This window comes from Sciurus vulgaris, assembly GCF_902686455.1.
Source record: "Sciurus vulgaris genome assembly, chromosome: 11".
NCBI lineage: Eukaryota > Metazoa > Chordata > Mammalia > Rodentia > Sciuridae > Sciurus > Sciurus vulgaris.
The window spans coordinates 130356528-130370447 of record NC_136472.1 but is presented as its reverse complement, the minus strand read 5'-3'; the positions used below and the strand labels follow the sequence as shown (position 1 = coordinate 130370447).

Here is a 13920-nt window from a genome sequence, read left to right as displayed (position 1 = left end):
CAGTTGAGTATGGTAATGGACAAAGGAGTGAGAGGGATGGTCAGCTTTCCCTAGAGACAGTAGCTGATTATATTCTAACGTTTGTGGGATGGTTTGGATGGTGGGACCCCTTCCTCCATCCAGGTCTTGACCAAAGTGAATGATTCTGGAGCCCCTACCCTTCCCCTCCTACTGCACATACCCAGTGGAAGGACCAAGCTCTGGCAAAGAATATGAATGGAAAGGATGCCTGTGATTTCAGCCTGGGTTCACAGTCATTGGGCAGTACAACTTGAATGCAGTAAAGCCTAGCTGTGGGTCACTGGATTAGTAAGGGAGGTGGCAGATCCTGAGGGTAAGCACTGACTTCCTACAGGAGCCAGGGAAAAAAACAAAAAAGGAACAAACAAAAAACAGCCCTGACTACAGGTGTTCAGGAAGACTAGCAGGGAATATGATTCTTCAGAGTCCAAGGATAGCTCCTAAATCTCTGGCAAGTAGACAAAAGACCTTTTGGAAACCTCTCCACAGACAGCTACATGCTGCTTCCTCCATACATGCACACTTTTGCACACGTACACGCTGACTCATTGGCCACACAATCCCCTGGTCCACCAGCTTGTACCAGCAAGGAAAGCCTGGGAAATTCCTAGATGGCCTGCCCTTCCCGCCTCTCCCCCTCCTCCTCAGTTCTTGGTTCCTTGCACCCCTGCAGTACCTCCCTATCTTCTCTTTGTAATGTCTGATGCACTGCTCTGGGCGAGAGTGGGGGACGTGGACACTCAGTAGTTTGACATGCCCTTCGACTAGTGAGCTGTGCCCACAGGTGGGGTCGCCCGACTGGCAGGCGCCTGAGGACCCCCACTTTCACCTCATAAAAGTGGTCCCGTGTCCTGGCAAGATATCACCCATCCCACCAGACTCCTTCCACTCCCAGGCGCCCAAAACCAAGGAGGGATCCTCACCCTCCCTGCTCTCCAGCTCTGCCTCTTGGTCCTAGAGAACCGCCCCCCAACAGCCCAGCCCGGAAACAATCACCCTTTGAGAAAGGCTGCCAAGCTGGGCGCCAGGAGCAGCCAGGATGGAGGCGGGGTGGGATGGGGGTACAAGCAGGGGACCCGGCGCGCTTTAACTCTAGAGAGCCGAGACCCCGGGTGCGTTGGGCCCCTCCCGCAGCCCCTGCTCCAAGCGCCTAAAACTGGAGCCGCCTCCGCTGGGAAGGGTGTGTGTGTCGTGGGTAGGGGATGGGGGTAGGTGAGACCAATCTCGGGGGGTGGGGGTCTCCTCGTCGGCCCCTCCTCGCGCCCCCGCCTCAGCTGGCGAGGTTGGTACGGACCATTAGTGGCGCGGGTCCCACCGGCTCGCTGGGGGCGGGGGGAGTGGGGGAGGGGAGGAGGGGTGGAGGCGGGGCGGGAGGCGCTGTCAGAGCCGTGGCTGCACCGGCGCATCCGCCACCGCCACCGCCGCCGAGGGGACTGCGCGCCGGCCCGGTCGGCTCGGCTCCGGCCGCGCGCCCGGCCACCCCGCGCTTCCCCCTCCGTCCCCTGGGCCTCCGCTCCGTTCCCCTCCACTCTCCTCCCGCCTCTGTCTCCGGTTCCCCGCCCCCCACCGCGCCTCCCTGCCTGCGCCCTCCCGCGCGCTCCCAGGCTCCGGCCGCCGCCTCGCCGAGCCCAGAAGGAGCCGGGCCAGGGCGGCGGGACTAGAGCCGGGCTGCAGGCGAGCGCGCGGACCCTGAGGCTATGAAGTGGCCCCCGGGGGCCCGAAGCGCGAGTGCTCCCGGAGAGGGAGGAGCGCGGGGCCCAAGGCAGCAGCCTGAGGGCGCCGGGGCCGGGGCGTAGGGGCCGCCGCCCGGGATGGAACGCGCCGGGGACGATCCCGACTCGTCGCCGCAGGTCAGTATCCCCAGAGCCCTGCGCTCCCGCGGGAGCCGCTGCCGCTCACAGAGCCCCTTTATGCGTCCCCATCTGTACCCACGCCATGTCCTCCCGGGTGCGCGCAGTGGTGTGTGTGTGTGTGTGTGTGTGTGTGTGTGTGTGTGTGTGTGTGTGGTGTGCCCAGGTGGGCTGCTGGAAAGGGGGTTGGGACTGGAAGGCCTGCGCCCAAGGGCTGCGAAACAAAACCTGGGTACTGCTTGCCCTCATCGGACCCGAATAAAGGGAAAATCTGGTTTTCAACAGCTTCTAACAATTGGACCTGCTCTTAGCCCATTGATCCCTTGCCATCTCAGCAGGTGGTTCCCGGTGACCGGGAGAAGTCAGTAGCCAACACCCGCCACCCTCCACCCCACCCCTGCTCCCCAACAGTCACTCACACCCGCTCTGCAGCTCCCTGGCATTGACAAGTTAACTCTTTTCAGAGGACTGGAGCTGGCAGCTTTGCTGGGGATAGTGAGGGGCTGAGAAATGGCAAAGGTGGCAAAGGGTCCTTAAGACCCTCTATTTAGCAAGCAGGAAGGAGGAAGGACTAGTTCATCACTAGTCCACTGCACCTGGGCTCAGACCTGATGTCCTGATCCTCCAGAGCCAGAACATATAACTTCAAAAAAGGAAACTGAGAGTTGAGGCAGGAAGAAAGAAGGAAGCCACCAGATTCAGCAGTGCCAGGGAAAGAGAGTGACTGCTTTCTACCGAGCAGCAAAGGTCAAGGGACCAGCCCCTCCCCCACCCCACATGCATAAACCCGGTCTTCACCCCCTCTCCCCGAGACCTAATCTCAACCGTACACTAGCTGGATGGTCTGTTGTAGAAACGAGCTGAGTGACTCCTGAGCTATCTATTACACAGTACCCTGGACAAGGCCTTTTGCTGACAGTGGCTAGCCCATGCCGGTGGGGGTAACTCAGTCTGCATGCCTGCCAGTCTGGTTGTAGTACCCAGTTGGAACTTGAACCTGGGGTACATGGTATGCACTGTTTAAAATATTTGGGGGTGGATGTACGAGTGCATAGCATTGTGACATTACTGTGTGTATCTGTATGAAAATGGCAGGCACACAGTTTCATAAGTTACTGGACTCAAGGAAGCCTGGGGCTGTGCAAGACTTTAGCCCTAAGGTTTTCTAATAGTTGTTTTCTGCCCTTATATCTCCCTGCTTCTGTCAAGAGCCACCACACAGTTGACACATTTTCTCCTTTAACCTGTTTAGTTGGTGACTATTATTGACCTTATTGAACCAAATATTAAGCCTTCCCTGTCTTCTTTTGGAATAAAGACCCTTCGCCATGAGATCCACAGGAAGACTTCCCACTCTTCCAAGTTCATGCCCAGCACTCCCAAATGTTATGGACCTGCATGCCATTTCCCTTTGCTCCTTTTGATGAGAGAAAAATGCTTGCTAGGATTAGCTGAAGAAGTAAAATTAATATATTTGTGCCCCATTCAGCACTGAAGCCAATGCCTTGTTCCCATTTCTGTAGCTGAACCCTAGGTGTTTGGGAATTAGCTGTGTTCAAGCATGTTAAAAGCTCCTATGTGCTGGGTTGAATATGTGCATGTATGTTCCAAGGTGAGCAGGGACTAAGTGTTCCACCTGAAGTTTGGGGCAGGTAAATCACTGAGGGGGAACAGCTCCAGTGAAGAATGCAAGCCCATGGCAGAGACCAAGGACTCCAAAAGAAGCCCTTTTCTTCCTTTCAGCTCTCTGGATAGTCGGATTTTCCCACAGTAGTTTTTAAAGGAGAGGAGACAAGTCAGCTATGCTTTTCCTAATTGTGGGGCACAGGCTGATGAGGCAGATCAGGAGCTTTGCTTTCCTGACTGGGAAGCCTGGGCTCTGGGGAAACCTGGTGGTCCAGTATGGCTGAAAGAAAGAATGAGCTGGTACAGAGATGTCTGGGTGCTTCTTTCTGCTGAGAATTGCCTGAAGAATAGAACAAATCTGAGTCTGAGAGAGGTAGAGGGAAGGAGGCAGAGTGAGACCACAAACAAAGACCAGAGAGAGGCACATCCGCAGAAGGCAGGGCTTGCAAACTGGGGAGTGGGTTGGGACAGGCACAGTTCCTCCTTCCCAAACTCCCAACATCCTAACATTGGCAGTCATCCTCTCCTGCAGGAGGTCCCTCAGAGTAGACCCAGGGACATTCCACTGCAGAAGGTTCTGATGAATACAGGGGTTCAGAGGGAGGCTCAAAGGCAGAGAGGAAACCAGCTGTGAGGCCAGGAGCATTGACAGTGTACACAAACCTTCAAGGAGACTCTGCAGCTGTGCCATCTCCCAGTGCTGAGTGCTGTTCTCCACCTTTTGGCCCTGCCCACCCTTTCTGGTCTTGGAATACAGGATGATGGGGGAAATGATGCAGGTCTGGGCAAGCCTGACACCAGGGGAGGAGAAAGGGAAGCCTCCTTAGTGTATGAGTCTTCCCACCCAGTCCTCCAGGAAAGAAGGTCTCTGAAGGCCAAGGGGAAGTGCACGTAGAGCAGAAGGGACAGCCCCCAGCAGGCTATCTGGCATCTCACTCAGTCTATCTCTGACCAGTGAAGTGGACTTTAGAAAAAATTGAGCCCTATAAGGTTTCTGAATATCTGTAAATTGAGGAACCCTTTTCTCACCAGTTTTTACAGGAAGTACTAGACAAATATTCATTCATTTTACACACTTTCTTGCTTGCCCCCCACTTTCTTAGGATCTGGATAGCTCTAGAATTTGGAGTAGCAATTCTCTGGCCAGACCAGCCCTGGAACTGGCGTTCCAAGGAATAGATACATTCTGTCCCACATCCAGTCCTGACCACATTTGACTGGCCATACATACCTCCAGGATGTGGGCTGAACCCAGCCCTTCATTATGTAGGAACAAAGAACCCCCAACATTTCTTGGGTAAATAACAACAATGATATTATTTTTGTGTCTAATAATTAAGTGTAATTCACTTTATCAGCCAATGCTTATCTTAAAAGAACATTTCACAAAACTTACAAAAACTCCAAATCTGTGACAGCTTATCATACATGCTTACAGGCGAAAGGATAGTCAGGGATCACTCAAAACTGTCCACTTTCACTGACACTGATTGAACATCTTCTATGTTCTGGCTTCCACATCTGGTTCTGGGTACATAAAGCATCAAGTCATCCAAAATTAGCATTTTCTATGTAGCTTTGGAAGGGTCATATGAATTTCTCTCTCTCTCTCTCTCTCTCTCTCTCTCTCCCCATCCCCCCCCCCCCCGCAGCTATAGCAAATTTACTTTTCTAATGAGGTTTGGCTCCAGCCAATATTAAAATGAGTCTGTGCTCCTTGCGCACACACCAGCTGACAGCAGGGCAGGAGGCAGCCTCCCCGCCAAGTGCCTGGCAGGAATTAAGGCTTTGCTACCACTGATAAGCCCCAGAGTAGAGAATTGAAGTCTGGATCAAGAGTTGACTGGATTTAAGGACTATCCTTGCCCGAGGGCTTGTGGGTCCCACAGCTCAGTGTACAGAGCCATGTCAGGATATGAGTTTCTGATATGAGCCCTCATCTGTGCACACGAAAGAGAGGGGGAAAGGATGGGGGAGAAGAGAGAGCAGAGACAAGAAGGTGTGGTGATGGAATGAGTGTGACCATGGTGGAGACCAGGCTTTGCTCTCCCCTGCTGGCTTGCTACATGGAGCAGGTTGGGCTCCTTCACCTCTTCCCATTTTGCTTCCTTCTGAGGCCAGGAGTCACCCTTTTAGCTCTTGGCTTTGAGCTCTGGGCTATTCATTTGACCATGGTACAGAACCTGTTAGAAGCTTAACACTAGGCTACTTCCCCCATACTCTAAGCAGTGTTCATTTTGAACAACAAGGCATAGAACATTCCAAACGGTGCAGAAAGTTCTCCTGCATGGACCTGCTATAGCCCCCTGTCTTCATAGATGGTTTGGCAAGGTGGCTAAGAGTTTAGCCATTGAAGCTATCCTGACTGGACTCAAATCCCCACTCTGCTGCTTACTGTGTGACTTTGAGACTTGCTTAAACTCTGCCTCCAATTTCTCATCTCTAAAATGGGGATAATAATAGGATGTTGATGAGGAGGGAATGAGTCATTACAGTTAATCATGCTAATCGCTCAGAACATGTAATAGCAGATGCTTTTTAATTTTTTATTTGAAAATAGAAAGCAGTTTGTATTATTCATTTATTTAACAGTTCACTGACTTACTGAATAGCCTACCCTGTGCCAGGCTGTCTTCCATCAGCATGTGACCTTGTTTCTTATAACTCTGCCCATTACTGAATCTCAGTTTCTCCTACCCATGACAAGAATGTGACCAGATAATAACCCATGTACCATGCACCCCAGACAAATAAAATAAGACAGGAATTGTGTCCTCATTTGTAAATGAAAGGGGCTGATCATTTGAAGGTAGACACAATGGAAATTGTATTTTATTGGAAATGCTCTCATCCAAAAGCATTTAAGTCCCAGAGTCAAAAATAAAAGATGCGAGGTAAGTGCCAGTCAGATCCCATGACTTTTTGCTGAGTGGAGATGAAGGAAGGGATTTGAGGGCACTGCTTAGGCTCACCCCTCTTTGGTCTTGAGGGGAAGAAAGCCAGGAGGCTATGGCCCTAAGCTCAGCAGAGGGAAGCAGCAGGGGGAGGCCCTTGGCTAGACAGAACTTAGAGCTGTCACACGCCCAGCTGATTGTGCAGCTGGAGCCCCAGGTTATGGTCCCTCCTGTGTCAGCAGCACATTGTGTGACAGAACTTTTGAAGCTTTGGTTCCCTCATCTAAAATATGGAGAACGTGGACGAATGAATAATTCCCCACCCAAATAACTTATACCAATGAACCTCTCCATAAAACACCTCAGGAGCAAGAAGCAAGAGACAAGCTGCCAGAGGTGAAAGGGAAGACAAAAATGGATGTGAGGAGCAGGTCCTGGTCATAGGGAGCCACGGACTGGGGAATAGTCACCAGAGTAACTGGTCTGCCAGACTTTTCCCAGAAGTCATAGTCTGTGACTCTAAGCTGCTCCCTTATTTTTATAGATTAGGGAATAGATGCCCAGAGTGTGCCACACAGCACCCACCCTGTGCCCTAAGATTCCCAACTCCCTCTCTAACAGGGACCCTGTTCTCTTCTGCTAGAGTTGGGTCCCCTTTTGTCCAGGGATAGTTTAGGGGCAAGAGAGGATCAGGATATGGTGTAAACTCTGACAGGGCCCTTGGGAAGATCAGTTCCTTTAGGCCACAGACAGTGAATCAAAAATACATACAAAACTTCAATTAAGTCAGTGAATCTCTAGTCTGCTATAGAATATCCATGAACACTATTAAGGGAATAAGGTTGGTCTGAAAGAGTCAGGTTGGATAGGCTGTTGGGGGCCCTCAGTGGCTTAAGACTTGGGTTCTGGGCTATCTGGTTCCTACTTAGCCTAGACCTGAAGTCCTCTGATTGGGGGTCGTGTCTTCGTGAACCTGAGAAAATCTGGGGACAATCCTCAGCCACCTCCCCCATGATCACTGTCCTGACACCCTTGCAGATCAGTGTTGCCTTCAGAGCTGTCAGTAAAAACTGCGTCCCCTGGGAGGCACAGTGAATGGAATAATGGGGCCTTCGTAGGGACAAGGACATTGTCATTGCAGAGAGGTCTCCTGCTAGCGGCTGTTCTGGGTGTGTATTTAGTTGTCCTGACTCAGTGCCCTTTGCTGTTTTCTCATCTCCCATCAGTTCTCCCTCTATCCTTCACCTTCCCATTATCCACAGACCACAAAGTAGAAGGGACATTGCTTGTTCCACAGGGAGAACATTGACCCTACAGAAGCCAAGGGATGGGGCCAGGTGGCACCCACACTGTGATCAACATCACTGGCCCAGGACCCTGGCTCTGCGGGCTGCTCGGGTTGACATACAGCCGCCTGGTGTATGATTCTCTCCCACCGTCAGAGAGTTTCTGAACTTAGATGAAGTATTACTCTCCTAACTCTTCACTTGTCGATATTAACTTCTTTTCCCAGTCATAAATCTCCCTCCCACTCTCTCAGAGCAAGCAGGCCAGCTGCTTGCTGTCTCTGACGCTGCCCAGGCACCAGTATGGGAGACAACCACAGGCTGCCTTGCGCAGGTGTACATTCCTCTTAGTGGCACATCTGGAACCTCTAAAGGTGCTTTCTAGGGGCATACCCTGTGCCTGATTCCTCATAATGATTTTCCCAAGTGACAAAAAGGTACACAGGCATCCTACCCATGACCACACACAGGCATTCAGTCCAGCTCTATGCAGGGAAAGTATCTCCAGACCCTGAGAAATATTGTTGACCCTGTCTAAATAGATCTTCTGGATGGCAGGCATTTTTGTTATTAATAGTTGTCAAAAATATGTAACATACAATTTACCATCCTAACCATTTTAAGTGTACAGTTCAGTAGTATTAACTCTATTCACATTGTTGTAAAACAGATGTCCAGAACTTTTTCATCTTGCAAATTGGAAACTGTACTTTTTAAACAGCTTCCCAACTACTCTTTTCTGTGGCCCCTGGCAATTACTGCTCTAGTTTCCCTCTCTATGAACTTGATAACTCCAGGTAGCTCATAAGAACAGAATCATACAATATTTGTCTAGAATGGCTAGCTTGTTTTACTTAGCATAATGCCCTCAAGGTTAATCCATTTTGCAGCAGGTGTCAGAATTCCTTCCCTTTTTTAAGGATAAACAATAGCGTGTGTATATACCACATTTTGTTTATTCACTCACCTAGTGGACGGTTTCTTTGATGATAAGTTATGGAGTAAGAACTGTTCAATCAATGGTCTCTCTTGTCCTTTCCAGTTGGGGGATGTCTAAACATAGGGGCAAACCTATGTTTAAGTGCAGGCTTTTGTGCTTAGAGTGAAGCCCTGTACCAGAAGTCATGGGAGCACAGAGCATAAAGGAGGCCACTTTTATTTGTTGTCTGATTGGCACCTCTGGTTGCTCCCTTCATCTGTCCTGTGAGCCTGAACATTCTCAGGTGCCAGGCCCATGTGTGACAGCCCTCAGAATGAGTGTACCCTGCCTCAGAAGGTGGAGGAGGACAATGAAAGAGGTAAGACTAACGCATTGACCAGTGGAGCGATGCCACTGTTTGTCCTGGGCCAAACCCTCTCTACCGCCTTCCTGGGACCCTGAGAGTGAAATCTGTACCACTATTTCCAGAATCCTTGCTGGAGGGCAGGTGCCCAGAAGATCCTGGAGAACCCCCTGGGTATGTGGCAAGCCTGCCTTGAACATGCACCTTTGTGATGTGTGTTCAGGCTCCATCTCAGTGATCGATGATCCATAGCCACCCTGAAGCTTGCTGTATAATATATGGCTGTAGAACATATAGATAATGTCAGCATAATCTACCATCGGCAGGACCGAGATTTAAGGACCCCTCCATTCATTACATTCACACCTGCTGTGCTTGTACCACTCTGGTTCACAAGCATTTGTAGGCTATACTCCTCACAACCACCTTTAGCCCCTTACTTTAACACTTTCTCATTCAGATAGTAGGCTTAACTGATACCCCAGAACAGGGACCTCAGGGGCAGAGCAGTTGTAACAGAGGGAGGTGGAAAACCTCTGAGGTTGGAGGTGGTGACAATCAGGTTTTCCGGAAACTGTTTCCGGGATAGAAAGGGCAGGAAATACGTGCCAAGCCTCAGACTCCAGCTGATATGCCGGATATTCAGCCCTGCCATGACACTGTCTTGGCCCACTCAAGGCTGAGATACTTGGTCTGGGGCTAGATCCACCTGGTTTACCTGGCCTTGGTCCTGGTATCTAGGTCTTGCAAGGATTCTGCAGATATCTGTGCCAGGTCCATACTGCAGGTGGGCACCCCCATCATCTGGCCTTAAGAGACCTTTGTTGCAACCAGTACTAAGCACCTGGGCAGCCCTGTTCAGGTCCTGTCTCTAGGGTCTGATGAAGTGAGGGAGCACCCCTCCCACCTTCTCAAGCCAGGATTCCCTGGGTATTGCATTCTTTCTGGGTTCTGGATCGTTCTCTGTCAATACTAGTGCATGGTAGCGTGGTAGAGGGAGGGTTGGACATCCTGGCCAGTTGCACCTGTGGTCCTTTCTGCTTCTGTTTATGGATAGTTGTAGACATTTTCTTGCCCCACCAGTCCCTCCTCTTTGGTAGCAGAATAGACTGAACCCCTCCTCCACTAAGCAGGTGCTGACCCAGTAGGTGTGAGCCAGTAGGAGGCAGAGCTGTAGACACATCCTGAGTGGGCTCACAGTCCTCTCACAGCACACTAAGCATTGCAGCAACCTGGACAGAGTCTCCAAAAACAGAAGTTTGGTGGGTTACATCAAGAGCATTTTGCTGTAACCATATGTGGAACTGGGGGTCAGGACCGAAATCCTAGTGTGGCCTCTTCCTAGAGCTGGGGTGAAATGCATTGCCAGTTCTCTGCCTGTCTCTAGAGAGGCCTGAGGAGGTTAGGCAGGCAAAGGATGGGGGGATGCTCCTGCCAGCAACAAGTCAGAACCACTTGCTCCCAGAGCTCATAATGCACAGGGAGAAAGGAGCAGAGGGGAAAGGAGCCATTTGGGTGTGCTAGTTCATAGAGGTTGCTCAGTGGAGGACTGCATGTAGGACTGGAGTGAGCAGAGGAAAAAAGTGCCCCGTCTTCATTTTGCATTTGCTCCCATAGCTGGCATCTGCAGGTGGGGTGGCAGTGGGCCCTAGTTAGGGGAACCTGATGCCCACTTTACTCGAACAATCTCAGACCATAACAGATGTTGACCCATTGGCTCTTGTTAATTGTTTTATCACCACATTACATCTTCAAAAGTGTCCTAGTTTGCATAAAATAGTATAAGGTCTTACTAACTCTAATCAACAAAGGGCAGGGAAACCTAAGTTGCCAGCTGAGTATGCAGCTTCAGCACACAGCCAAGAGGAACCCCATATTCCCACTGAGCTGAAGGCACAGGGCTGGCTGGCCACAGGTGAGAAACTCCCTGGAGGGAGCCAGCAGGGGACTTCAACCCAAGAGGGACGCAACAGGGTCACTGCCTGGAACATTCATAAAATTCTCTAATGCTTTAATTTCTCAATTGTAAAACAGAAACAAGGCTTTAGTGTTATAAGGATTTAATGATTAGTTGAGATAACAAATGGGAAATCATTTTTGAAGCCACACATCACCATTAAGCATGAGCAGTTGTGTTAACTGCAGATTTCAGCAGGAACTGTCTGCCCACCCTAGCACTGCAGAAAAAGCAAATTGACATCTTGGCATCATCCCATCTATATTCCAGGACCTGAGGCTGTTGTGTGCCAAGAGCACATGAGATAGTCTTTTATTTGAACAGGGATGCAATCATAGGATTCTCCGACAGAGCTCAGAAGCAATAATTGAAACAGCCAAGAGGAGGCATACTCATGCCCATTAACATACATGTATGTTTGTGCACTTGTGTCAAGAAGAGAGCTACCTATCCTCCAAAATCACTCAATAGTGAGGCTCTGTGGTTTGCCTAGACAACTCTATGAGTTGTCAGAATGAAAGGCTGGACCCCAGCCATTTTCCTGAGCTGAATTACAAATACCACATCCAAGAGGTTGGAGTGGAAGGGCAGGCACCTGTCACCTTTGCCAGACTGACATCTTTCCACATCATCTGCTTTAAGAGGAGGGTTAGGTAAGAAGGGAAAAGGGCAGAATGGTCAAACTGATCCTGTGATTTCTAGACAAGGACCTGTGACAGCCACTCAGGCCTAGGTACCACAGGCATACTGAGCAATGGCAGAGGTTAATAGCAGGCAGGTTGGAAGCCAAGGAAAGGAGGCAGACTTGCCGATGGAAGGACATTGGATGGAAACTGGCCTGTGAAAGCCAATCCTGGCTGCTTTTTGAGCAGCTTAACTTAATTTAAGATTCTTTCCCTGAGGTTGCCCCCAACCTTGCTTTGGATGGGAGTGGGGCATTACCATCTGACATGGACCATGATGGGTCCACCTGCTGCCAGAGTTCTCACCAGTGCCTGAGGAAGAAGAGCAGTATGCTGTGTTGGAATAGAGAGGCAGATGCTGGGGTGAAGAGCAACAGTATCTACAGAATAGGAAGGGGTGGAGTTGGAGCAGTGGGTCTCTGGGCAGAGGGCACAGAACCTTGAACACCAGGCTAAGTAAGTTGCTGCCAAGGAAAGTTACAGAACGATACTGAGCACGAATAAGTCTGTATGGTGGATCAGGCAGGGGGGTGGTGCATTCTCGATTGAAGAGGAAAGGCAGGAGTCAAATCACAATGGAAGACTACTACAGGCAAGGAGCTACTCTCTTCCTGTGTCAGAGGGGTGCAGCTTCAGGCCTGAGGCAGACATCTAGGAGCTGAGGCCCCACCATTATAGGAAGATCAAGAACAGCCCTGAGATTCTCATGTTGTTCTCCAAGATGATGACAAAAACATCCCCCTGTATAGGGGTGCTCTGGAAGAAAGATGGTGGTTGGATCTTAGGCATGTCACAGTGAAGCGTGCCAGGAACAGTACTGCATCAGGAGATGGGGGAAATGGGGCCAGGAGAACACAAAGGACTTGTCAGTGGCTTCATACTATGGTGGTAGAGCCAAGGTTAGCCCCTGAGACATGGAATTATCTCTGACTATTCCAGCCACTCTCTTTCTTCTTACTTCTCCTTTTGATGTTGATATGGGAACCCCAGCATCTGCAGCTTCCTTCTGCCTCTCAGCAGCCAGGAGTTTAGCTAGAAGGAGAGGAAAGCAAGGCCAAGAATCCCATGCCAGGCCCTTTCCAAGCTGTGAGAATAACAGCTTCAGGACTGTCTGTTTATTGGCACCAAACACATGCCAGATAGTTTGGGATTATTCTTTTTCTAATTATCCTAACAACCTAGAGGGGAAACACTATCTTATTCCCATTTTATAGTGAGAAAACCAAGGCACAGAGAGGTTCCCTTGCCAAAGTCATACAGAGAAGAGAGGTTTAGAGGGTGTCCAGGGTCCAGGCTGTTCCCAGTGTAGTATTATCCCTGCATGGATCACTCTTCTTGGGCATAGGAGAGTGAAGGGAAGATGGAGGAGAGGTGTTGGAAGGCAATGGGTGTGGTTGAGCCCTGCTGTGACCCTCAGGAGCTGTGGGAGCTGGGCAGGAGCTGAGGAGTTAAAGGTAAAGGTAGCCTATTTGCCTGGTTCTGGTGGGTAGACTCTAAGACATTCCTTACAATCTCTGACTTCTGTCTAATCCCCTCTCTATAGGTGTGAAAGACCCCCATTATGAGCCTCTAACCAGTGGAACATGGCAAAAATGGGAGTTATCACTCACATGATTACTTTGTGTTATGTAGAACTCCAGTCTGCTCTGGATTCTCTCATTGCTGCTTTGATAAAGGAAAAGTCTATGCGGGAAGGAGCCACGTGGCAAGGTACTGTGAGGAGAGCAGCCCCTAGCAGCAAAGCACACTCCTAACCAACAGCCAGCAAGTAGCCATTGCCCTTAACCTTATCACCCCACTGCAGTGGAATCTGCCAGTGACATGAGTGAGCTTAAAAATGGATCTTTCCCCAGTCAACCCTCTAGATGAGAACACGGCCCGGTCATTCCTTTGCAGCCTCATGAGACCCTGTGAAGCCAGGCCTGGACTCCTAACCCATGGAAACTGAAGAGAGCAGATGGGTGCTATTTTAAGCTTCTAAGAATATGATCATTTGTTAGACATCAATAGAAAGTGAATGTGATGTGCTTGTCATGGGAATAGTGGCATTCCCTTCCAAAAGCTGACACGGTTCCAGAATGGGCTTACAGCAAGGGACAGGAGGATATCAAGGAAGGAAGGTAAAGTAGGTGGGGAGGCCAGCACTTTCCAACATCAAACCTCTCCTCTGATCCAGGTTGGGCAGCAGGGTTTTTGTTGTTGTTTTTTGTTTTTTTGTTGTTTTTTTGTATTTTTGGTTTTTTTGCAGGGACTTCTTCCCAGTCCTTCAAACCCCAAAGATAGTCACTGTTTTCATATCATGCAGGCAAGAGATGAATGG

General features: G+C 50.0%; 1 protein-coding gene across 4 annotated transcripts in view; it reads left to right on the top strand.

The window, feature by feature from the left end:
• The first annotated feature begins 1374 nt into the window (after window positions 1-1374).
• The window catches only part of B3GAT1 (beta-1,3-glucuronyltransferase 1), a 29885-nt gene continuing 17339 nt past the window's right edge, over window positions 1375-13920 (top strand). For 2 of the 4 annotated variants that reach the window (XM_079102111.1, XM_079102113.1), the window contains exon 1: window positions 1376-1871. The gene's annotated coding sequence lies outside the window, so the exon portion shown is untranslated. Of the gene's footprint in view, window positions 1872-13920 lie in introns of all 4 variants that reach the window. The other 2 variants (XM_079102112.1, XM_079102114.1) reach the window with 2 other exon arrangements.